This window comes from Caretta caretta, chromosome 1, assembly GCF_965140235.1.
Source record: "Caretta caretta isolate rCarCar2 chromosome 1, rCarCar1.hap1, whole genome shotgun sequence".
Lineage (NCBI taxonomy): Eukaryota > Metazoa > Chordata > Testudines > Cheloniidae > Caretta > Caretta caretta.
The window spans coordinates 193,733,716-193,755,879 of record NC_134206.1 but is presented as its reverse complement, the minus strand read 5'-3'; the positions used below and the strand labels follow the sequence as shown (position 1 = coordinate 193,755,879).

At 39.5% G+C, this 22,164-nt stretch overlaps 2 long non-coding RNA genes across 3 annotated transcripts in view; one reads left to right on the top strand and one right to left on the bottom strand.

The window, feature by feature from the left end:
- LOC142068642 (uncharacterized) overlaps positions 1-22,164 on the bottom strand; it is a 282,297-nt gene that overhangs the window by 176,232 nt on the left and 83,901 nt on the right. Inside the window, exons 2-3 of one of the 2 annotated variants that reach the window (XR_012664532.1) lie at positions 7,270-7,478; positions 4,898-4,975 (exon numbers count right to left, since the gene is read on the bottom strand). This is a non-coding gene — a long non-coding RNA (uncharacterized LOC142068642). The remainder of the gene's footprint in view (positions 1-4,897; positions 4,976-7,269; positions 7,479-22,164) is intronic. The other variant, XR_012664533.1, reaches the window with a different exon arrangement.
- The window catches only part of LOC125645279 (uncharacterized), a 33,356-nt gene that overhangs the window by 3,367 nt on the left and 7,825 nt on the right, over positions 1-22,164 (top strand). The gene's annotated exons all lie outside the window — the stretch shown is intronic.

Below are 22,164 nucleotides of genomic sequence, written 5' to 3'. Positions count from 1 at the left end.
GTCAGACAAAAGGTCCATCTAGCCCAGTATCCTGTCTTCCGACAGTGGCCAATGCCAGGTGCTTCAGAGGGAATGAACAGAACAGGTAATCATCAAGTGATCCACTTCCTGTCACCCATTCCCAGCTTCTGGCACACAAAGGCTAGGGACACCAACCCTGCCCCTCCTGGCTAATAGTCATTGATGGACCTATCCTCCATGAATTTATCTAGGTCTTTTTTGAAAACTGTTATAGTCTTGGCCTTCACAACATCCTCTGGCAAAGAATTCCACAGGTTGACTGTGTGTTGTGTGAAGAAATACTTTGTTTTAAACCTGTTGCCTATTAATTTGATTTGGTGAACTCTAGTTCTGTTGTTACGAGAAGGAGTAAATAACACTTCCTTATTTACTTCCTCCACACCAGTCATGATTTTATAGACCTCAACCATATTCCCCCTTAATCGTCTCTTTTCCGCTAAGGGGGGATATGACAGAGGTCTATAAAATCATGACTGATGTGGATAAAGTAAATAGGAAGTGTTATTTACTCCTTCTCATAACACACAACACTCCTTCTCATAACAGTTTCATGTCTGGGAATTTAATGATGACTTTATATTAAATACACAACATATTAGTTGTATAGTAGTGAGATTTGTATACAGGCATAAAAAATATCAGTAGTGAGGTGTAACTATCTGACTAATGCTGAAGTATGTTAAAACATCTTGCCTACACAAGCAGTCTTCAACAGGAGTATCGTCACTTCTACTTTAGAACTATAGAGTATTCAAACAATGCTGTCACAGCTATCATCATTTGGCCTGCCATAGGTCAAGCAAGAGTGACAGGGTACAAGCTAATATTCAGGGATCTACGTGTCAGTTTGGGGATGTACTCTACATTCAAATTATATATACACTATGACAGGAAGTAGCTTTAAGCCTCCTTGAATTTCATTTTACCTTAATAGCCATATATAAATATTCAAACCCATTTTCTAATTTCTAATTTGTGTTATTGCAAATCAGTTCTAATTGAAAAGCTGTTTTAAGCAGCTCTGGAGTTTCATCTGATTAATTGTTAACATCTGCCCTTGTTCCCTGTACTTTAACCAAATCAAAAACCTTGACGCTTTGTTGTAAGGGTTCACAACGCCCTTTTAGGCAAGCAGCTGCACAGGTTTCCAGTTTTTGAATGAGTGGTAGGGACAAATTGAGCTTCAGCATCACAAGAATTTTGTGTTGGTCAGACACTTTAACCCAGTGGTGGGCAACCTGCAGCCTGCAATCAGATTCTCGCAGCTCCCATTGGCCAGGAGCGGCGAAATGCAGCCACTGGGAGCTGTGGGGGGCCATGCCTGCAGATGGTCAACATCAGCAAAATGTCTCGCAGTCCACAATAAGATTACCCTGATAAGCTGCATGCGGCCCATGGGCTGCAAGTTGCCCACTACTGCTTTACCCAATATAATTGTAATACCTAGATTCATAGATTTTTAAGATCAGAAGGGACCATTATCATCAGCTAGTCTGACCTTTTGCATAACACAGCCCAAAAAACCTCACCCAACATTTCCTACAGCAAGCCCTCACCTTTGCTACAATCTCCCTTTTTAAAACCACATCTTGATTGAATATGTTTGATAAATTGTTCCAACGTTTAAATACCTTCACCATTAAAGCACACCTTTACTTCTACTCTGAGTTTTTCTAGTTTCACCCTTCAACCATTTGCTCTCATTATGTCTTTTTCTGCTAGATTAAAGAGCTGTCTGCTCTCAGAAATTTGTTCCCCATGCGGATACTTATAGACTGATCAAGTCACTTCTTAATCTTCTCTCGGATCAGCTAAATAGATTAAGCTCATTTAGACTCTCTCTCTCTCTCTCCCCGTCTCTCTAAAGCAGGTTCAAACCATTCTTGTAGCCCTTTCAGAACCCTTTCCAGTTTTTCAACATCCTTTTTCAGGTATGGACAACAGGTCTGGACACAAAATTCACAGACTCTTCCCACTAATGCCTCCCTACTCCTACCTGATATTCCCGTTTATATGTCTGAGGATCATGTTCACCCTCACAGCTACAGCACTGCACAGGGAGCTCATGTTGAATTTGTTATCTCAGTGATCCCCTAAATCCTTTTCTGTGTTGTTGCTTTCCAGGATACCATCCATCGTGTAAGTGTAACCTACATTCTTTTTTCCTAGATATATAACCTTGCATTTAGCTGTGCTAAAAATGTAGCTTGTTCAAGTGAGTCCATTTTATATCAAGATTGGTCTGTATAACTGACTTGTCCTCATCATTATTTACCACTCCCATAATCTGTGTCTCATCCGCAAGCTTTAACAGTAATTTTACAATGTCCTCCCGATCATAGGCAAAGATATTTGGTAGCATTGTCCAGAATACATATCCTTGCAGAACCCAACTAGAAACAACCATGGCTGACTATTCTCCACCAAAAATTATGTTTTCACATTCTATGCATTATCCAGTTTTTAACCCATTCAATATAGGCTGTTTTTCATTTGCTATAGTGCTCATGTTTATCAGAATGCCATGTGGGACTAACTGAAATGCCTTTCAGGAGTCCCAGTATATTTATGTAGCAATTAGAGTATCTATCATCACTTGCAATCTTTAAACAATTATCTATTTGACAAGACCTATTTTTCATAAAGCCATGTTGACTGGCAATTATGTTACCATCTTAAAAAGAAAAGGAGTACTTGTGGCACCTTAGAGACTAATCAGTTTATTTGAGCATAAGCTTTTGTGAGCTACAGCTCACTTCATTATGCATCCGATGAAGTGAGCTGTAGCTCACGAAAGCTTATGCTCAAATAAATTGGTTAGTCTCTAAGGTGCCACAAGTACTCCTTTTCTTTTTGCGAATACAGACTAACACGACTGCTACTCTGAAACCTGTCAAGTTACCATCTAAATCATTCACTGATTATACACCATATCAGCCTTTCCATGATTTGCCCCAGACTGATGTCTAATTAACCCCCCTACAGTTTCCCAGGTCATCCTGTCAACTCTTTTTAAGAACACATGAGCTTTTTCCCTGTCCTCTGGTACTCTTTCTATTTGCCCAAGATTTGCTAAAAATCAACACTCATGGTTCAGCGAGCTCCTCAGCCACTTCTTTGATACCTTTGTTTTAATTTATCCCATCCTGCCAAGTTAAAAACCTAGTTTTAATAGTTGCTGTTAAACTTCCTCCCTTGTCACTGACGTATTAGAAAGTATTTCATTATCACTCTAAGACACCATAGAATCATAGACTCATAGAATATCAGGGTTGGAAGGGACCTCAAGAGGTCATCTAGTCCAACCCCCTGCTCAAAACAGGACCAATCCCCAACTAAATCATCCCAGCCAGGACTTTGTCAAGCCTGACCTTAAAAATATCTAAGGAAGGAGATTCCACCACCTCCCTAGGTAACCCAGTGCTTCACCATCCTCCTAGTGAAAAAGTTTTTCCTAATATCCAACCTAAACCTCCCCCAGTGCAACTTGAGACCATTACTCCTTGTTCTGTCATCTGCTACCACTGAGAACAGTCTAGATCCATCCTCTTTGGAACCCCCTTTCAGGTAGTTGAAAGCAGCTATCAAATCCCCCCTCATTCTTCTCTTCCGCAGACTAAACAATCCCAGTTCCCTCAGCCTCTCCTCATAAGTCATGTGTTCCAGTCCCCTAATCATTTTTGTTGCTCTCCACTGGATGTTTTCCAATTTATCCACATCCTTCTTGTAGTGTGGGGCCCAAAACTGGACACAGTACTCCAGATGAGGCCTCACCAATGTCGAATAGAGGGGAACGATCACGTCCCTCGATCTGTTGGTAATGCCCCTACGTATAAATCCCAAAATGCCACTGGCCTTCTTGGCAACAAGGGCACACTGTTGACTCATATCCAGCTTCTCGTCCACTGTAACCCCAGGTCCTTTTCTGCAGAACTGCTGCCGAGCCATTCGGTCCCTAGTCTGTAGCGGTGCATGGGGTTCTTCCATCATCCTGCTCATAATTGGTTTGTCCATACCTTTCCTCTAAAGACCCGAAAGCATGCCAACTCCTTAATAAAAATACTCTCTTGTGTATTTTAAAGAGCAGCCTGGTGGTTGGGAGGGATGCTGAAGAGGTAAGGCACCATTGTGGTAGCTCCTGGCGGCTTTGCGAATGAGACAGGCACAGTTCATCCAGGAGCGGTGCCCACTCCTACACTGGTAGGGAAGCAATGTATGCTGCTCTTCACACGCCAGCTCTGATGACCCGTGTGGAATGAGTGGGGCAATGGCCCACTCTCACTTAGCAGTCTTCTTTGGTTTTAAAGTCCTACCACTGGCATCAGACATTCCCAGTTCTTGCACTCAATGAACAAGGATAAGACTGTGCCTGGTCCAAAGTCAGGTGGTACAAGGGTAGATTGGGGAACTAAATCTCATTGAGCCCTCTTACTTCCTATGTTCATGCAACTGCATGAGACTAGCCACAAAGCACGTAGACATCTGAGGAAAGGAATCACTTCACCCATTACTGAATGGACTCCATAGACTGGTTACCTCTGCAGTGAAAACAAACATGCATTTCACAGTACCTAGCAATGTAATACACTAGCTCAGGGCATGGCATACAGAACACTCCATCTTTTTGGAAATATGAAGTTAGTCTATTAGTCAGAATGTAATTACACAGTTGGAATTGTACCAGCACAATTTTCTGCTGCTCACATTCAAAAAGGTTTGCATTTTATCAGGTAACTGAGAAGTTAGTACTGTATGTTTACTACTTCTATTTGCTGTTATATGAAATCTAACATTGTGGCATTAGTAGAGATATTCAGACCTTCTGATATACGGTAGGCATAAGTAACAGTGCAAAGCTTAGAGAAATTGAGCATACCTGAGAGCTTATTGAAGAACAGGGAATCAGAGACCAGGTCAGTTAAGTGTTCAGGATCATGAAAGACAGCAAGACGATCTGGGAACAGGGAAGATATAAATTGAATATCTCCAGTGCTGAAAGGTAAAAGGGATCAGACACACTTGATGTTGGAGCAGCCACAAAGTTGAGGCAGACTGGAAGTAAGGCCAAGGAGAAAGCAACATTGTCAAATTCCAAAAGCACATGCTTGCTGCCCCAAGGCACCACATCTGCTTTGTAATGATGTAGGACTAGCAAGTTGTTTTTTTAACATTGAGTAAAAAGATACCTTTGAGGTTTGTGCAGATCTTGCAAATCAACGGCCAACATATGGAAAGAGGATGACACCTTTGGATTTTATGGAAAACACTATTGCTGCATACTATCCATTTAGCACAGGTTACCCTCTGGAATAGACAAAGTGATTTCTTAAGGGAATTAAGTCCTTCCAAAAGAGGTTGGGAATTCTCTTTAAAAGCTATGGAGGAATTCAACATGAGATTACATCATATTGATTTAAATATCGTATCAATTAAAAAAAAAACTTTGAACTTTTAAGGTATAAAGCATCACCTCTGGTCAGAAGCTACATTTGTTTGCTATTTAGCCAAGACACAAATCAAACATATATAAAGTTTAGATTGATCCACTGTCTACTTCAGTATAAAAAAACCCCAACAAAAATATCCCGAACCAGACATTGCAAATAGCATCATTATTGCTTGGTAGCACTGAGAGATCCCTGAAGAGATGAGGGGTACATTGTGCTAGACACTACACCAACACATAGCAGAAAGCATCTGATGTTCATAAATTGTACAGTGAATTGCTTGACCACACTTTGGTTCATTTTGAAATATACTCAAGAGACCAAATAACCAACGTCAGTCAGGTTTATTGCTATAACCCAATAATAGTACGGGAAAAAGGTTCCATGCAATACCAGTCTCTGGGAAGCCATCTCATGCAGCATTGTTACATTCACCTTACACAGAAAATATGCTCCCAAAGTTATACCCCTAAAATCCATTTTTTAATATCTTAGCTGTTTACAAGTAATAGGTACTATGTAGGTCATCGGAAAGTAAATTTAACTAATCAGCTTTCTACTCGTTTTTCTAGACCCATGGTGTACCCCTTCTCTCTATGTTCTGAAAACATGCATTCCAGGTACCAAAGGGCATGAAGGTATCTCCTAGCATAGCATAAAACAATCATATGTCTTTTCCTTTGGGACATTCTAGTTTAGGTTTTTGAGAGTAACTCCTTTTCTGTTGCTATGGTAAAATACTCACCTGGCCTGATAACTGACAGCTTTCTTATCTATTTAAGCCAAAGCTTACTTCAGCTAATATAAGATGTTATGGAATACTTAGCATAAGTGAACAAGATTATAGTGACGATATAAGCCAATTTAGGCTGTCCAACTGCTATATTTGTGCTTAATATTTGGGCTTAATGCCAATTTGGGCTTAATCTATATAACACCAGCATATGTTGGTCAACACTTCCCTAAAAAAGCTTACAAGATTGGGCATTAGTGTACCTCTGTCCCACCTGTGATTCACAATATTTCAGTATCCTCAGGTCTGCAGTACTTGGTCTAATTCTGGTTGTTGGGCTTGGTGTGTGGGTGGCATTTAGTAGTCTGAGATATACCAGAGATCAGACTACGTGATGTGGTGGTCCCTTCTGGCATTAAACTTTGACTTATAATATAAACTTATAATATAAACTTATATAATATAAAATGTTAATAATATAAACAAGCCCATCTGTGATTAAAAAAAACCACTATTATCCCTATTTTACAGATAGGGAAAAGAGGCACAGAGAATAATTAAAGTTTGTAGCAGATCTTGGAGCTAATCCAGGTCTCCTCTGCACAGACTGTGTATGTGTACACACAGATGCTGCTTTATGGGCTTTGATCTCCAAAGCACTTTCAACAGCGTTCGACAAGTAAAAGTGCTTCTGTAGCAGTAACTAGTTCTGGGCAATCTCTGGTCCCACTGCAGTATTATTTCTTTAATGGTAAATTTAACCTTGAACTATAATGAGCAGTACCCAACCTTTGAATTTAGGACAGTCGGTCATTTCATAAAGACAGGGTACATTCCACTGTACGGGATGCACATCCATTGTAGCAAAGAATAGTTAAAGGGACAAAAGATGCAGATCCCAAAGCTGCTTCTTCGCCACTGCTGTTGATGTCATCATCTCCCTGCCCCCGACCCCGCCCCCGTCACTTCCAATCATCTTCTTGATGGTATTTTCCCCCAAAGTTCTACATTTTCCTGCACAAATCAAAAAGCCAGCTGTTCCTCTGTCCTAAGGTGCAAAACCATTACCTGTATCTTAGTCGTTTCCTGGACGTTTACTGTAAACTCCTCTCTGGCCTTTAAATTGCATTCCACGCTCCTCCAGTCCAGCTAATTAAGAGCTACTAAAATGATGTTGCTACCCGATCAGACCACATCACTAATCTTCAAAATCCTTCACTGGTTCTTTAGATTCTTTTCATTTGCTTTTTTTCTTTCCCACCAAAAACATCTCGGTACTGCAATAGAATTATAGGGTGAAACAGGTGTTTAGAGTTGTGTATTAACTTCAAAATTCTAAGCCGCTTTTGTCTATAAAAGGTCTGTAAGATCTTACAAAACTGTCATTTAGCACTTGCTGATCAGTAGGAGGAGTGCTATTTTCTAAGTAGTATTATTATATTCTTATCTGATCTTATACCTACTTAGTAATTTTGCTTAGTTCATTCCTTAACTCAGTAGCTTTGCTTTGCTCTAAATAGAGCACCTTCAGCTCTTTTCTGAGGAGGCACTTCAAGTTGCTATTGTATTTCGTTCAGCTACACTTTTACAAGGTTGAGCTAGTGAAATCTCATTCCAGTTGCTTGGGCTTAGTACACCTATTACGCACAATGCATGAGAATGATAGACAAACAAACAGCTTAGACTTTGAAATTAAAACACTCATACAATTTGACCTTAATCTTCCAGCTCTCTATCCGTACATGTTTGACATGTAGCTCATCTATTTAGCTACACATTACTTGTATGAATGAAATTACTCAACTGAGCACTGTATATGATGATATGCTGATACATACCAAGCTTTCACAAAAGTAAGTACACTGACAATATCACTGCACTAAGAACATCTGTTTCTCGAATACCAAGTCATACTGTCTTTCATATCACTAAAATATTACAGTGCTTCAACAAATATTCCTGTTACTGGTGTAACCGACTTGGCACTATACTTTGAATCTAACTGAGCTCAAAGCACACCAATGTAACCACAGACTCACTTACTTACACATCTGCATGTGTTCCTCATTGCTTCCTTAATCTGGGTTCCAGCCCCATGATTTGACAGCAGGCAAAAAAACCCCAAACAAACAAACAAACAAACAAACAAAAACAAGCAAGCAAAATGATAAAAGGAGACCTAATTTTCTGCCATTATATAAATCAGTGGCATACTATCACCTAGAATTCTGCTTTTAGCAAAAAAACCGGTTACATCCATAACAGCATACTTCAACATGAGGTATGTTCATTGCTGACATTATGCAAGAGTGAATAACATTTACCTGGAGACAAACCTGAAGCCTGGAGTTCCATCAAGTTATTTTTCAGTAGCATTTGTATCAATGTCCTACAGTTAACGTAGTTAATTTGATTGTTATCTGGCATACCTAAAATTAGCTTGCATCCTTCCTCTTTAATGACTGAAATTAAGAATGTGTTTTAAGGCTAATTCTAAGTAGGGAAATTATTAAGCAATACAGAAACTGCTGTACTGTATGTTGTCCAGACAATAGCAGACTCTTCAGAGAAGGGTACCAGGAACCCCATAGCAGGCACTAATAACCTACCCATAGAGGAGATTTCCTCTGAACCCTGGCTAGTTGTGTGTGTTTTTACATGGGATAGGATCTTAAACTAAGTTCTTTAAACTAAGTTCATTTGATAACACTGAAGCATCTTCAGGGCCCGTTCAGCAACAGAATGTTCACTGATTTGTCCTAAACTGAAACATCTTCAAACTGCAGCCAATTATCTGTTGATTCCTAAATTCAGGAAACCTCAAGTATCTATATACATCCCAGGAGGCCTGAACTTAGTAAGCATCTTCTGCACAGACCCCCGATTTTTAAAGTAGTTTAGTAGTCCGGATCTGCCACAGGGAAAAATCTAGTTTCTAATGCACATCCACAAAAATGGCAACTTTTTATTTTCATGACTTAAACACTGAACCAATTGGCTTCAAAACTGAACTGCTTTCTACTATAACTACTGGAAAGGCAACAAAACAGATGACCTTTATATCTGTTTAAACTTCAGCTGTCATCATGCCTGTGCACGAGTTTGTAATAGGTCGTATGGGGAAATTATATTCACCCCCCAAAGACTCTTTTTGCTGCAAAAATTCACAAGTAACCGAGGAGCAAGAAGCTATCTCACTTTAAAGGCAATTGTTTTATTAATTTATGAGCATCTGAAAGATTTTAGATCTGAAAATCTCTAACTTACGTAAATAACAGATTATTGGCAAATAGTGTAAAACAAACAAGTCTAGAAATAAAAGTGTATCAGCTACTAGCAAATAATTTGATCACAATTTTGACTACAGAAGACAGACTTTTTTTCCCAAAGAATAAGCAGAAAGCTCCAATCGTAAAAATAAATTTAAGTGTACAGTAGGTTCAACTAGACCACCATTTGATAACAGAAAGGATAAAATTAACTTGGGTAGATATATAGTAGCACCTTTCATACTAGATGTATCCCAAAGCACATTGCAATAATGAGTTAAGATACCAAGATTGCAAGGATTGCACAGGCAAACACTAAAGTCATCATTTACTCAGCAGTAGGTCACAAAGAACCATAGACTTCACAAGCTGTTTTATTGAGACAGAGGATGTTTACCACTATGCTGGGGAATATCACTTATTGTAATGGAGATTGCAGCAAACTCGATTTTAAAATGCTAGTTTGGCTCAAAGTGCTGTATTCACTTTGTTTCATCCCCTGTGCTCATAAGCATTCACACCTTCTCCTGCTCCTTGTTTGGGCACCTGCCAACAATTTGAGCCATTAGCCTGCTTTAATCAATTCAAACACACTGCTCTGCAGCCTGTCACATTACACCCAATCCTTCTGAAGAGTAAATGGAGTCGGAACTTTGCATTTCATCAAGCGCAGTCAACAAGGTAGTGGCAGAAAGAGCTTTGACTTATGCCTCATCCAAGTTACAGAGGTCCTTAAAATACAGTTCACCCTGGGATCAGTAATTATAGCAGTACCAGAGAATCCTGAAGTATCAACCTAGGAGCTGGGAATTGTTTTAAACTTGAAGGTAGGGAAGACCTAGCCAAGTGTAAGTGTCCCCACAGCAAAACCCTACTTCCATTACTGTGTCTTTCTACACTCAGGTGTGTGTGTGTATGTTTGTTTGAGGGCATATCCCATGTTTTTTTGTGCTGAGGCCCTCTAGGATTCTTTCCCAGTTAAATGTGTTAATTGCAGGAGAACTTGTTCGTCCTTTAGGGAGAATTGGGGTAATGGCAGTGAGGATTATCAGTACTCCAGTGATTTTTTTGCCTGCGTTCTTACTGAAAAATGGGGGTGGGGGATGAGGTTCAGCCTAAAGGGAAGCAGATTCTGGGCTCTAATCAATGCCCCGAGCTGGATTAACTAGCTTGGACTCAAAAGTGGAGGTTTTCCTTTGTGGAAGCTGGAGGAGAGGGGGTTAAGACAAAACTTCACTGTGCAGTGAAGACATACCTTTAACATTTGCTTGTAATATTGAGAGAGTCCAGGTTGCTGTTCAGAAGCTTTGTGCATGTGTCATGTTCCAATATTTAATGTTTACTTGTTACATAAGGGACTAAATGACTGTAGACTAACTCACAGCTATTATTTGGTGACAGCACAAGTGCCACATCTGTCTTCTCCACATGCTTTGAAAAAGGTGCTTTCCAACTCAGGGGCGATGGACTCTTCATAAAATTGAGGAGGGCCATGAGGCCCCATCCTTCCATGGCCCTGCCCCCCTCTACCCTTCAAAGCCCCGCCACTTGGTCAAGCTAGAAGCTGGAGCCTGGCTGGGGAGCCTACTCAGGGTTGGGGGGGTCCCAAAATCAGCCCCGGGCCTGTGTTCCCATCCCCCTGGGTCCCACGCCCAGGGCAGGTGGAGGATCTGTGGCTCCCCACAGCTGCCCATGCAGCTCTTACCCAGACCCAGCTCTGGCTTCCAGCAGACATGGGGACACCCACCTTGTTCTGAAGAGAACGTGAGCCAGCCACTTTGCAAATCCAGTCAGCTGTATAAAATTTTTTGTATATGTAGAGCAATCCCCGAGGTGGGCATTTATCATTGGCAGTTATACCATTCTTTTATCTGAAGTACTTGCATTGAAATTTGAAAAAGTACGGTATATATAAAAGAGCTTGGATTTTTGAGAGGGGGGTGGACGAAAGCCACCTGTTTCCTTTCTGTAGCACTCTTAGCCTGTGCTTTCCTCGGGCTGTGGAAGGACTTGAATAATGCTGTATTTTTATTGGTAAGGTACTAATGCAAAATAAAAGGTTGTTGAGAGCAAGGTAGGGTTTGATCCTTCAAATTTGCAGAGCCAGATCTTGTGTCCTCCCTCCAATGCTAACCTATAGTTACACACAGTGAAAGAAGTTGGAATAGCTATCATTTAAGTCCAGCCGTAAATAGTGAGTAATCTTTTTGCAAACACATTAGTGGCAGATTCCAATGATGATTTATGAGGGTAGGGATCCCCTTTTACAGTTCTGACAAGCCAGGTACATAGGATAATATAAGATCTATGATGAAGATCTAGGTCAAATTGTTCCCTCAGAACAAATGTGAATCTAGATTAAATCCTTGGATTTTTCAGCTGGTATTGATGTAATTTCAGTAAAGTCAAAGTTTCTGGGAAAAGCAAATCCTTAGCTTGTAATATTCAAGAACCTCAAATAAATGCTTTGTGAACTTTGTCAAAGTTTCAAGGTTTGCTATATAGGTTTGTACACGTTTTTAAGTTGGGACCTGAATTTAAGGTGAAAGTTTAGGGGTCTTCAGATTGTTTGTCTATTTGTTTCTAAGAATAAGGGCATGTGCACAACTGAGATCTGTGTTTGGATTTTTTACTAAAAATCTCTCCTGTTGCAGCTGTTCCGCTGTGTGTGCATAGTGGAATAGTCATTGGGCAGGGACGTGAACTTGGGTAGCCCACCTCCCAGATGAGTGCTCTAGGTACCAGGCTTGAGAGTCATTCTTGCTCTTGGGTCCAGTGACTATTCAAGTATTTTATACTAAGTGGAACAGTTTCAACAGGAGAAACTGAGAGCCCCACATCAGAATATCCCATAGTTGAGTGCCTATGGCACTCTCCTGCAACCTGGAAGATATAAGTTCAAAATTCTTTTCTACATCAGAGAGAGGGGAAATTAAACCACATCTCTAAGCACTGGGCTTTAGAAGCTGTAAGATTGGCACCACCACCACCTCCTCTTCTGCCCTCCACTTTATCAACATAGCCCTTCATTTCCTTTGCTTTTATGTGAAAAGGTGCTCAGAAACTGAACTGAACGTTCATTTGTGGTTGAACAAAACATTTTGTTTAACCCCAAACAAAATTTGTGTTCACTTTCTTGATTCAAAGTTTTTCAGAATTTTTTGATACAACCCAAAATAATTTCCCCCCAGAACTTCCACCAAACAGGGTAATCAGTTATTTGCTTAGCACTAGTTAGAGAGCAGGGAGATATAGGGATAAACTATGCTTTGTCTTGCAACTGTGTCAAATCACTGTAGTTGCACAAGGTGTACGTCAGGGTAGCAGCGACCCATTCTGTTTTTACTGGTAAGTTATTGTCTAAAGTAGCAACCCTACCCCAACTATTAATCTCGAGATCATGTATTAACAACATGTTCTTTGCACATACATGTAATACCCATCAAAATTGATGGGAGGTATGTGCATACTCTAAATGCAGAATAGACCCATTTTTAGCTAAGCGGAGCTCAGCCTTTGAATATCTATTTAGGGAGCTTTTTATTATATACACACACATATACATACACACACATTTCCAGTTAAGGAAAAAAGTGTGCAAGCCACCACAGGTTAGATGATTTTACTAGTGAATAATTAACATAGTCTGTCTCCATACACATTTGCTTATGGGTTCACAAAAAACGATTCTCTAGTTGATAATACATAATGGTTTTGAACAGCGAACAAAACCGAAACACAGAATTAGGTAATGGCTTGCCTGAACAAATTAGAGATGGGCTGAAGCCAAAGATTGGATCTGGATCTGATTTTCATGAAGTGCTTGGATCCAGGAATTTGTCTGGATCATCGCTGAAACTTAAAGCAATACATTTGCTCTCATATTCATGGCGCTCTTTGATCTCCGGTTACACACAGACAACCTATTTTCATACTTTCATGGTGTTACCATGCCAGATTCTTATTAACAATTAGAAGCTCTACTTAGAAAAGCTAACTTGCCCTCTTGAGCAATGTTTTCAGCCAGTCTCTGAGGCAACCTTACCTTTCTTCTCCTCACCTATTAAACTTTTATTAATGTTTAACATAGTAAAAGTAAATAAAATAAGAGCTTCCAACACTTGCTATTGTTCTGTAAGCATATCTGTACGAATCTTATTATAAATTACATTTTTACTTGTAGGATACCTTTAAAGATACAAAGCAATAGACCAATAGCTAAGGGGTAACACACTACACACACAGAAGGAAACAAATATTTTTTAAAAGCCAGTTAATGATTCAGAGCTAGCAGTTAATTAGTATACAGTACAAACCTATGTTGACTTGGACTGGTGGAGTTACCTTCTGTTGAACTAATTGAACAAGTAACCCAATTTATACAGGAAAAGCGTTGTTATCCAGCCTGTTGGAGGAATGGGGGGTGCCGATTAGTCAAAAATTCCGGTTAATTTAGAGTTATACTTATCCATGGAGGAAGGGAGTTTGGGTGTAGGAGGGGGCTTGGGGCTGGAAGTTGCTGTTTTGGGGTGCCGGATCCGGGTGGCACTCACCTCAGATGGCTCCCTGGAAAAGGTGACATGTCCCTGTTGCTCCTAGGCAGAGGTGCTGCCTGATGGCTCTGCATGCTGCCTCCACCCACAGGCACCGCCCCTGCAGCTCCCATTGGTGGCAGTTCCTGACCAATGGGAGCTGTGGAGCCAGTGCTCAGGGCGGGGTGGAGGCAGCACACAGAGCCCCCGTGGCCATTCCTCTGCCTAGGAGCAGCAGGGACATGTCGCTGCTTCCAGGGATCCATGGGGAGCCTGATGGCTCTGTGCTAACCGGATTTTTATGGCCCATTGAGCAGTGCTGACCAGAGCTGCCAGGGTCTCTTTTCAATTGGGTATTCTGGTTGAAAACCAGACACCTGGCAACCCTATTGAAGATTTGTATTGGGAGATATCAGAAATGCTAGTTTCTAGAGCTTTCTGGTTGGTAAAGTGCTGAGTAACACAGCTTTTACTGTACTACTAAATTTATGTCAAGTAAATTCCCTCCCAACACATTGACCTTTGTCACTTAAACTATTGTACTGAGCCAAGACATTACATCCCATTCCTTACCATCACTTGTGTATCAGTGACTCAGTGCACTTGCTATTGCTAAAGGGAAAAGCTTAAATCAGTTCATCTTGATCACAGTCTTTCCTCTATGACAACATTTATCACCTTAGTACATTTCTCCCTGTATGAATTTAAGTTGTAATATTAGTGGATAATTCACTTCACAAACTATTAAGACTCGCTGGAGTATTAACTTTTAATTATCATATACAAAGAGCCAGCCATCTAAATTTACGAAGAGGTTGTATATTGTTTTGTTTTTCTAGAGGCCAACATTTCTGGTTTATTCAGTTGTACTTAGAAATGGCAAGCTTTCCCACTTTCTTCTATTTGTTCATTCTGCCAATAATTCTTCTGAGCTAATTAACTGAATATAGGCAACCATCTTAGCTTAATTTTTTTTTTATTTGATACATGATTCCATTGTAAAGAATGGAAGTAAAGAGCATTTTTCCCCCCTGGCAGTCATTTTAGGAATCTTCTGCACTTGGTAATTCTATCTAAGGACTAAAAATGGTAACCTTCATCTTAGCATCTGACAGTCTATACTTTATTGACTAAGGCACATCAGTGACCTCACTACTTAAAAGCAGCAAAAACCTCCATAGGGCAGCATATAATGAAGCCATTTCCATACATGACTGGAAGGTAATGCATTTTGACTCATTTAAGGGGGTGAGGAGAGGTCTTCCAGTATGTTTTGGCTGTCTGCTACTCTTCCATGTGTGGCCTAAATGGGCTTCTCTGCCTTATTTTAGTCTCATTATTTCTAATACTTTGCCCTTTTCCCCATCTCATAGAAGACCTTCTAAGATGACAAAGCCTAGTACCGTCAATTTCAATTCAAATTAGTAGATGCAGTAATGTTACAGATGGTTTGGTGTGTTGGCCACAGTTAGGGTTTGGATTCAAGTTTTCCTGCCTTCTAGTCCAACCATTTATAGGATATATAATCTTGGCAATGTTTCTTAGTCTCTGTGCTTCAGTATACTCATCTAAGGCGGATTCAGTAGCATCCATTTCACAGGGACTTTGATAGCGTGCACTTCCAGTTTGTAGCATGTTACATAATACTATATTTGGAAAGCTCTGTAAAATAAATAAGTACATTAACAATGGGCCCATTTCTATGGCTTTATAACATAGGAGTAGCTAGTCAATGGTTAAATGTAAGCTTTATACAAGCATGAGCAGAAACAGTGTCATGAAATACTATTCACTGAATCACATTTAAGCCATGATCTGCCAAAGATATGATATATATTATATAATATATAATATCTTTGGCAGGTCATGGTTTAAATATGATTCAGTGAATAGTATTTATATATATATATTGGTCTGCACTACTTCTAACTGCGGTATTATTGTATGGGTTAAGTTTTGCTTTTATATACACAAATACATTGCATGCATAATTAAACCACATTGGTGTTTGAAATCTCAAATTCTATAGGCATCTACTAGTATGAAAAAGAGGCTTAAGAACTATGCACAGTATTGTAGTCATATTGTTGGTCAAGGTATAGAAAAGTAGACATCAGTCTACCCAAACTTCCTAACTGAAAGTATGTTTAAATATTGGTTTGAACAGGGCATGAAAGCTACATTTTTATTTCAAAATTAGTCCAGATTTTAAGAGGCAAGGCAGCTAAACTAAAAGATATTGCAAAATGTTCCTAAATCTGCATTGTGGCTTTACTGTCATACTCAATCTCTGTTGTATTTTCCGATATATATCCCCTTGTTCAACTCCCAGTGGTGCCAAAAGAAATGCACTCATTTTATATATGGAATATACCCCAGAAATGTTATTCTTACACTAAACTGACAGTATGTGAACACTTAATGGATTCTCCTTAAGACAGCAAGGAACTTTACTATTCTGATGTTAGTTTGTTTCTAAAGGGACACCGTGGTGATTGCTACTGGCTCTTTTACTGAAGCAAAAAAATTCAACACTACAGTTAGGACTGTGAAGCAATGGCTAACATAATCCCTCATTTAACGCTCAACTTTTTTACGAAACTGAAATGATCAGTTCAGCTATACCTAAAATCAGATATTTGGCTGTGTTGGAAGTTGGAGCGAAGTCCCTTCAGTAATTTTAGAGTTTTGAGAGGTTTAAAATGATACTTTTACAGCAACCGACTCTGTTACCACTTTTCTCTAGCATTTTAAAAGAGCAGAACTTTTGACTTCAAACATAGTGTCAAAGGCTTAAACTTGACACCTACGGTAGCCTTACATTGGTTTCAAATGCCAGCATTTTAAATACAGTACTGAGTAGGGCTAGTCAGGAAATGTGTTGTTTCTAGGACAAACTGGTGAACATTCAAGTTAGCTAAAAAAAATGTTATAACTCAAAAAAAAAGAAATTTTCAGTGGCACTCAAACTGGACTTTTAACCAAAATTTTCAGGTTTGTACTTAAACCTGAAAACAAATTGCATGTGGGAGTTATGACAAAAAAAGAAAAATAGTTGAAAACGTACATTTCCCATAGCATTTTCTGTTTTTATAAAAAAGACATTAAAACAAACAATTTTGACCGCTGTAATACGAACCATGGACTTCTGAGAAATCATTTATACTTTCAGCTGTGCATTTAAATGCATACACAGGTAGCTAACTCTATAGCTATTTGCTTATGTGAACAATATATGCTGAAGTGTTAAGCCTCTCTAATTTACAGTAGTAAGCTAGCACAACGGCTTTGGGGAACAAGGCATGGAGCCAGCTGTCAAGTGAGGAATTTATAGCAGATGCCAAGCTGCTCAAGGCCTATTGGTGAAGCTAAAGGAGCTAATGGATGCAAGCCAAATAGCCACACTTGGAACCAGTGTGAACTTTGGAAGCTCTGGTTCATTTACTCTGGAACTGACAAGGTCTGCTGAAGTGCCTACCTACCGTTATCAAAGCAAGCCAATGTACAGAACAAGAAGGTGTTAACTGTGCAACAAACTGGGCCAGCATGCTAGATAAGTCCAAATCAGACAAATAGCTCCAGACCAAGAGTAAGACAGGCTCTGCAGCTCCATTCCTGTGGAACTTGGAAGGTCCCCAGAACCAGAGCTTCTGTCATCTGTAAGAAGATTTCAGCCTCTGGAGAACTGAGTTTTGATTAATAAACAGATGACCAAGAATTTATTGTTGCTGCATGACAACTAATTTATGAAGTAAAATGGGAAAGCTTGTTGATGTTGTAAGCTATGCAGGCAGATCAGCAGTTTTGTTAAAGAATATTTAAATTCATAGGCTAGTGTTGAGGCAAGATTAATGTTGCAAGATCCACCAGTGAAATCTCAGTTAATTCCAAAATTCAGTCTCTCCCACATTCACTAGGAAACATTACTACATCGTTTACTCATTCAGATTCCTATTTCATCTTCCACTATAATACCATAGTCACCAACTAATACTACATAATGTTTCAAGTTATTTTAAACACTAAGCATAGGGAAAAAACAGCTTAACTTATGCTACTACCTAGCCTTTCTGACCAAGTCCTTTTCTTAGTTGCAGCTACAGCTTTTGGGTAATCCACACAAGTGAAGACACCATACCGTAGTTCCAAATGTTTACACAAGCCCTGACAACTGTTTTTATAGTGTTACCCAAATACAACAACTAAGTTTTGAACAAAGAAAGCGAAGCTGCTCAAAGAAGTACATGTTTCAGTACAAAGTGGGCTCATGTGAGTTTAAAAAAAACAAAACTCAAGTTTTCATAAGGTTTTCAATTCAAACAACTTATTTATGGCCTACCTCATCTTGTATTCTGAAAAGAGAGTAAAGCAAAATTCCCTCTTCCCTTTCCTATTGAAGGTCTACTTTTGGTTTTGTTTATAAGTTAATAAAATTAAGAACTGAGTGCTTAACAGATGGGGCAATTACTAGCCATTAGTAAAAAATAATAATTTTATGGAGCGGGGGGAGGGAAATAGTCACATGAATCTGATTCAACCACCACATGCTGTATGTACATTCTGGCACTAGTATTGGTATTGTCATTCACCTTTATTTAAAAGGACATCTTTCATACAAGCAAGGCAAACTAGTGAAGTTATTATTCAGAACTGACAGATGCTGTGCCTTTCCTGGGAACAGTCTTGATCTCGCATCTGCAGTATGATTTTCTATCCTGAGCTGCTTTTGTAAGATAACATTTTTGGCTGACAACCAAAGAATTCATATGCTAAACTGGTGACACTGGACCATCTTGATATCTTATCTTCACTATTTAGTCACTCTGCAGACTATCAGTAATTGTTTGAACCACAGTGCTGCAATATTTATCGTCTCATTTTCATTCATTTATTAACTGAACATGATCAAAATGTAATGGAAAACCCAGTTGATTCTCAAAGTCTTCTGATTCCAGATTGGCTCTCTATCTGAATTCTTAAGTGATCAAAACATGTATAGCAGTTTACTCTATAAACCCTGTTCCACTGATTATGCCATATATTTCTCCTTCATTCCCATGTTCTCTAGAAAACAAACTGTTGTAGAAAGGTAATTAGTGACGAGTAACTTAGGCTGTGCCTGTACAGAACTTTATTGTGCAGCAAGCTGGGATATAAATCCCCAGCACTCCAGCATGCTGTGCATTAACTGAGCACTTAGTTCCACAATGGGCTTTAAAGTTTCAAAGAGATTGGAAAAAAGATCAAGTAGAGGACAGCAGAACCGAAAAGTCTAACCAACTTCAATGGGTTTCCTCCTTAGCTCAGAATATGTATTTTGGGAGGAGGGTACTTTTTTCCTGGGTGAACCTAAGACCATACTGGTCTTGATTTGGCTGACTACCTTCAACCAAGGCAGCAGGGGAATGGCCAGTGCAATGGATGTTTTCCCATAGATGGGTGTGAAAGGTAGTCCTATAGGTAGGCCTGATGGATTTGGTACATATCCTGAGCTTTTTTCTTAATCTCCTTGACTGCATCTTCAATGTTAGGCTGGAAGGAGAGGAAGAAGCGGTAGTATGGCAGGCGAACTGTGGTTAATACTGCATCCTGCATGCCAAAGCATGGAGCAAGTAATGAGAAGGCTGGTCTAGGACTTAAGTATGACACTTGGTGGATCTTGCTTCCTGATAAGCCATAATGTTGATCGTAAAGACTGTTGCCAAGTAAAGTGGGAAAAAGAGAGATGTACAATAATGCAAATTACAAAGTGAGCCATTGTAGTATTAAAACTATATTAACTTTATCAAGTCAGCTAATTTAAGACTTCATTCTGATATGAGCGTTTTTTTCAAGTAATGTGATTCAGGTCTCAATTCTATTCTAACCACATTTGGGTGGTTTAACTTGTATTATATAAAAAGAAAATTTAAGGTATAGTTTTTGTGACACCAGGTCTTAGCACAGCACCATCTGTAGAATAGTACATCTAGATTATGACCGTTCACAGATCTTTTGTATGTCTTCTTCATTTTCCAGTTCAGAGGTCTTTTGTAATAATTAAGCTATATTGGTTTTCATTTTAAGTGATTTTTTTAGATTATCCCACTTCACAATTCACTTCCTGCCCAGTAGTTTTGGTTGGTTTGTTTTAACCATACCTTGCATAGATATGATTCACCATTGTATTTCTCCTTTAGTTTAGCAGGAACAAAGATTTCTGCTTCCACTTCTCCCAAAGGCTGGAAACAATAGTTATGTTAGTCTGGATAACACGTCTTATTTTATATCCAATAATAAAGGCTTTCACTAACTTGCTGTCCACATGGTCTGAATTCAGCACTGGTGTGAATTCAAAACACAACATTTGGCCCAGGGGCGTGTGGCTGAATTTTACCGTCTTCCCTTTACATCACTGATTTTAACCATAATGGCACCAATCTAAGTAAAACCACTTTGATTTTGTCACCAGCTGTGCCCCAGCTATATTGTGTGGCATTGGGCCAGTGTAAGGGTGTGCCATTCCTGCAGTGCCCCTGCCTTTGTTTCTCCCTTCATGGAGCTTCTTAAACTCCACATGAGCTCTATTTTTGTCCAACTATCCCCTTCTTCCAGGGTCTAATTTACTGGCATAAATCACAAAACAAAGCTCAGTCCTGGGCTTCTCTCCCCTCCCCCTGAGACCAGGCAACTCTCTACCCTCAGACCTTCCTGACTGGAGTCTCTTCTATTCCTGTTGAGTCTGCCCTTCCTGGCCTCAACCTTCTTCAGCCCCCCTGGCTCTGACTTTCAGGCCCAAACCCTTTCCCCCAGTCAACAATCTACATAACTCCTGCTCACAGCAGCTCTTCTAGCAGCTGCTTCCTTCACGCACCTTTCAGCAGTCCCTTGGGTAATCCCTCCCCTTACCTCTCTGGGCTGAGAGAGGTCCACAGTTAACAGACTTCTGTCTGCTGCAGCCTCCCAGACCCTCTCACTATCTGCAGCCTCCTGCCTGATTCCCCTTTTTGTAAGCCCCAGCTGTCTCCCTGTAAGCCCCAAATGGGCAGCAGATATGCAGTTCAGGTGCACTGGCCCTTGGCCCCTGATCCCTCTTACAGGGGCCAGTCACCCTGTGACAATCAGACAACCTCACTGTGCTTATGTTTTCAGTCTGCATAATAGAGTCGAGCTTATCCATTTTAGAAGTGCTGCATAGTCTATGGATGGTAAGCACTACATAAAAGGTAATTGTATTATTGTTTTCCAGCTTCCTGTTGCTTCAGCCATTAGAGTGTTTGTCTTTAAGGGCATCATCCCCTCCTTACAGGATACCGATATGACTCAATTTTTTGGACAAGTATTTAGCAGCTTAACCAAAACTAAAAAAAAAAAATCCCAATAAACCTCTTCTGAGAGAATCAATCTACTTGCCAGGACAAGTTATTTTTTTCTCTTGACTTAAAACAGTGAGAATCAATAACTTTATCAAGCATCTCACTGTGAATATTTTGTAATAAAAGCTATGTTCACACATTGTACAAGGAATTTGAGTGCTTTTTGCTGAAATCCATTTTGTGTAAACTGGGCCAGCCAGTTTCCCTGAAACCTTTTTTAACTAATGCATAGAGGGGAGCAGAGCTGAAATATTACATGTATGTTCATGTCTGGTTCTACATAATTTCTGGGTCCTCGCACAAGTCTTGGCTTTATTACACCATTTTAGTAAAAAGCCTATTTGTGCATAAGACCCAACCCCATTCTTCTGTCATTTTAGTTTTTTGAGTAATGTTTTCCATCAACATCTCTTTGGTCTTTTATTATGTATACAAACAAACAAACAGAAGACACTGTGTGTAAATATCCAATAGGTTAAAAGCTTTAAAAAAAAGTTATTTTGGGAATAATTAAGTAAAACCTTTTACTAGTTTGATTATGATCTTTAAGTATGCACATGTAGATGGCAGAAGTCATTTAATTAATATTAGCCTAACTGGCACAATAAATAGTTTTTACAACTGGGTTTTAAAATTAACTTATCATTTCCTTAGCATTATATTTCTAATGTAGTGCAAGATTCTTCATTTTTCATCCAGAGTGAAGCAGAGAAAAATGCTAAAATTAATCTGTTAGTAATTGTAAAGAAACTGTTTTGTAACAGAGCAATTAAAATCTGTACTTAAAAAGAAATTAGGTATTAATTT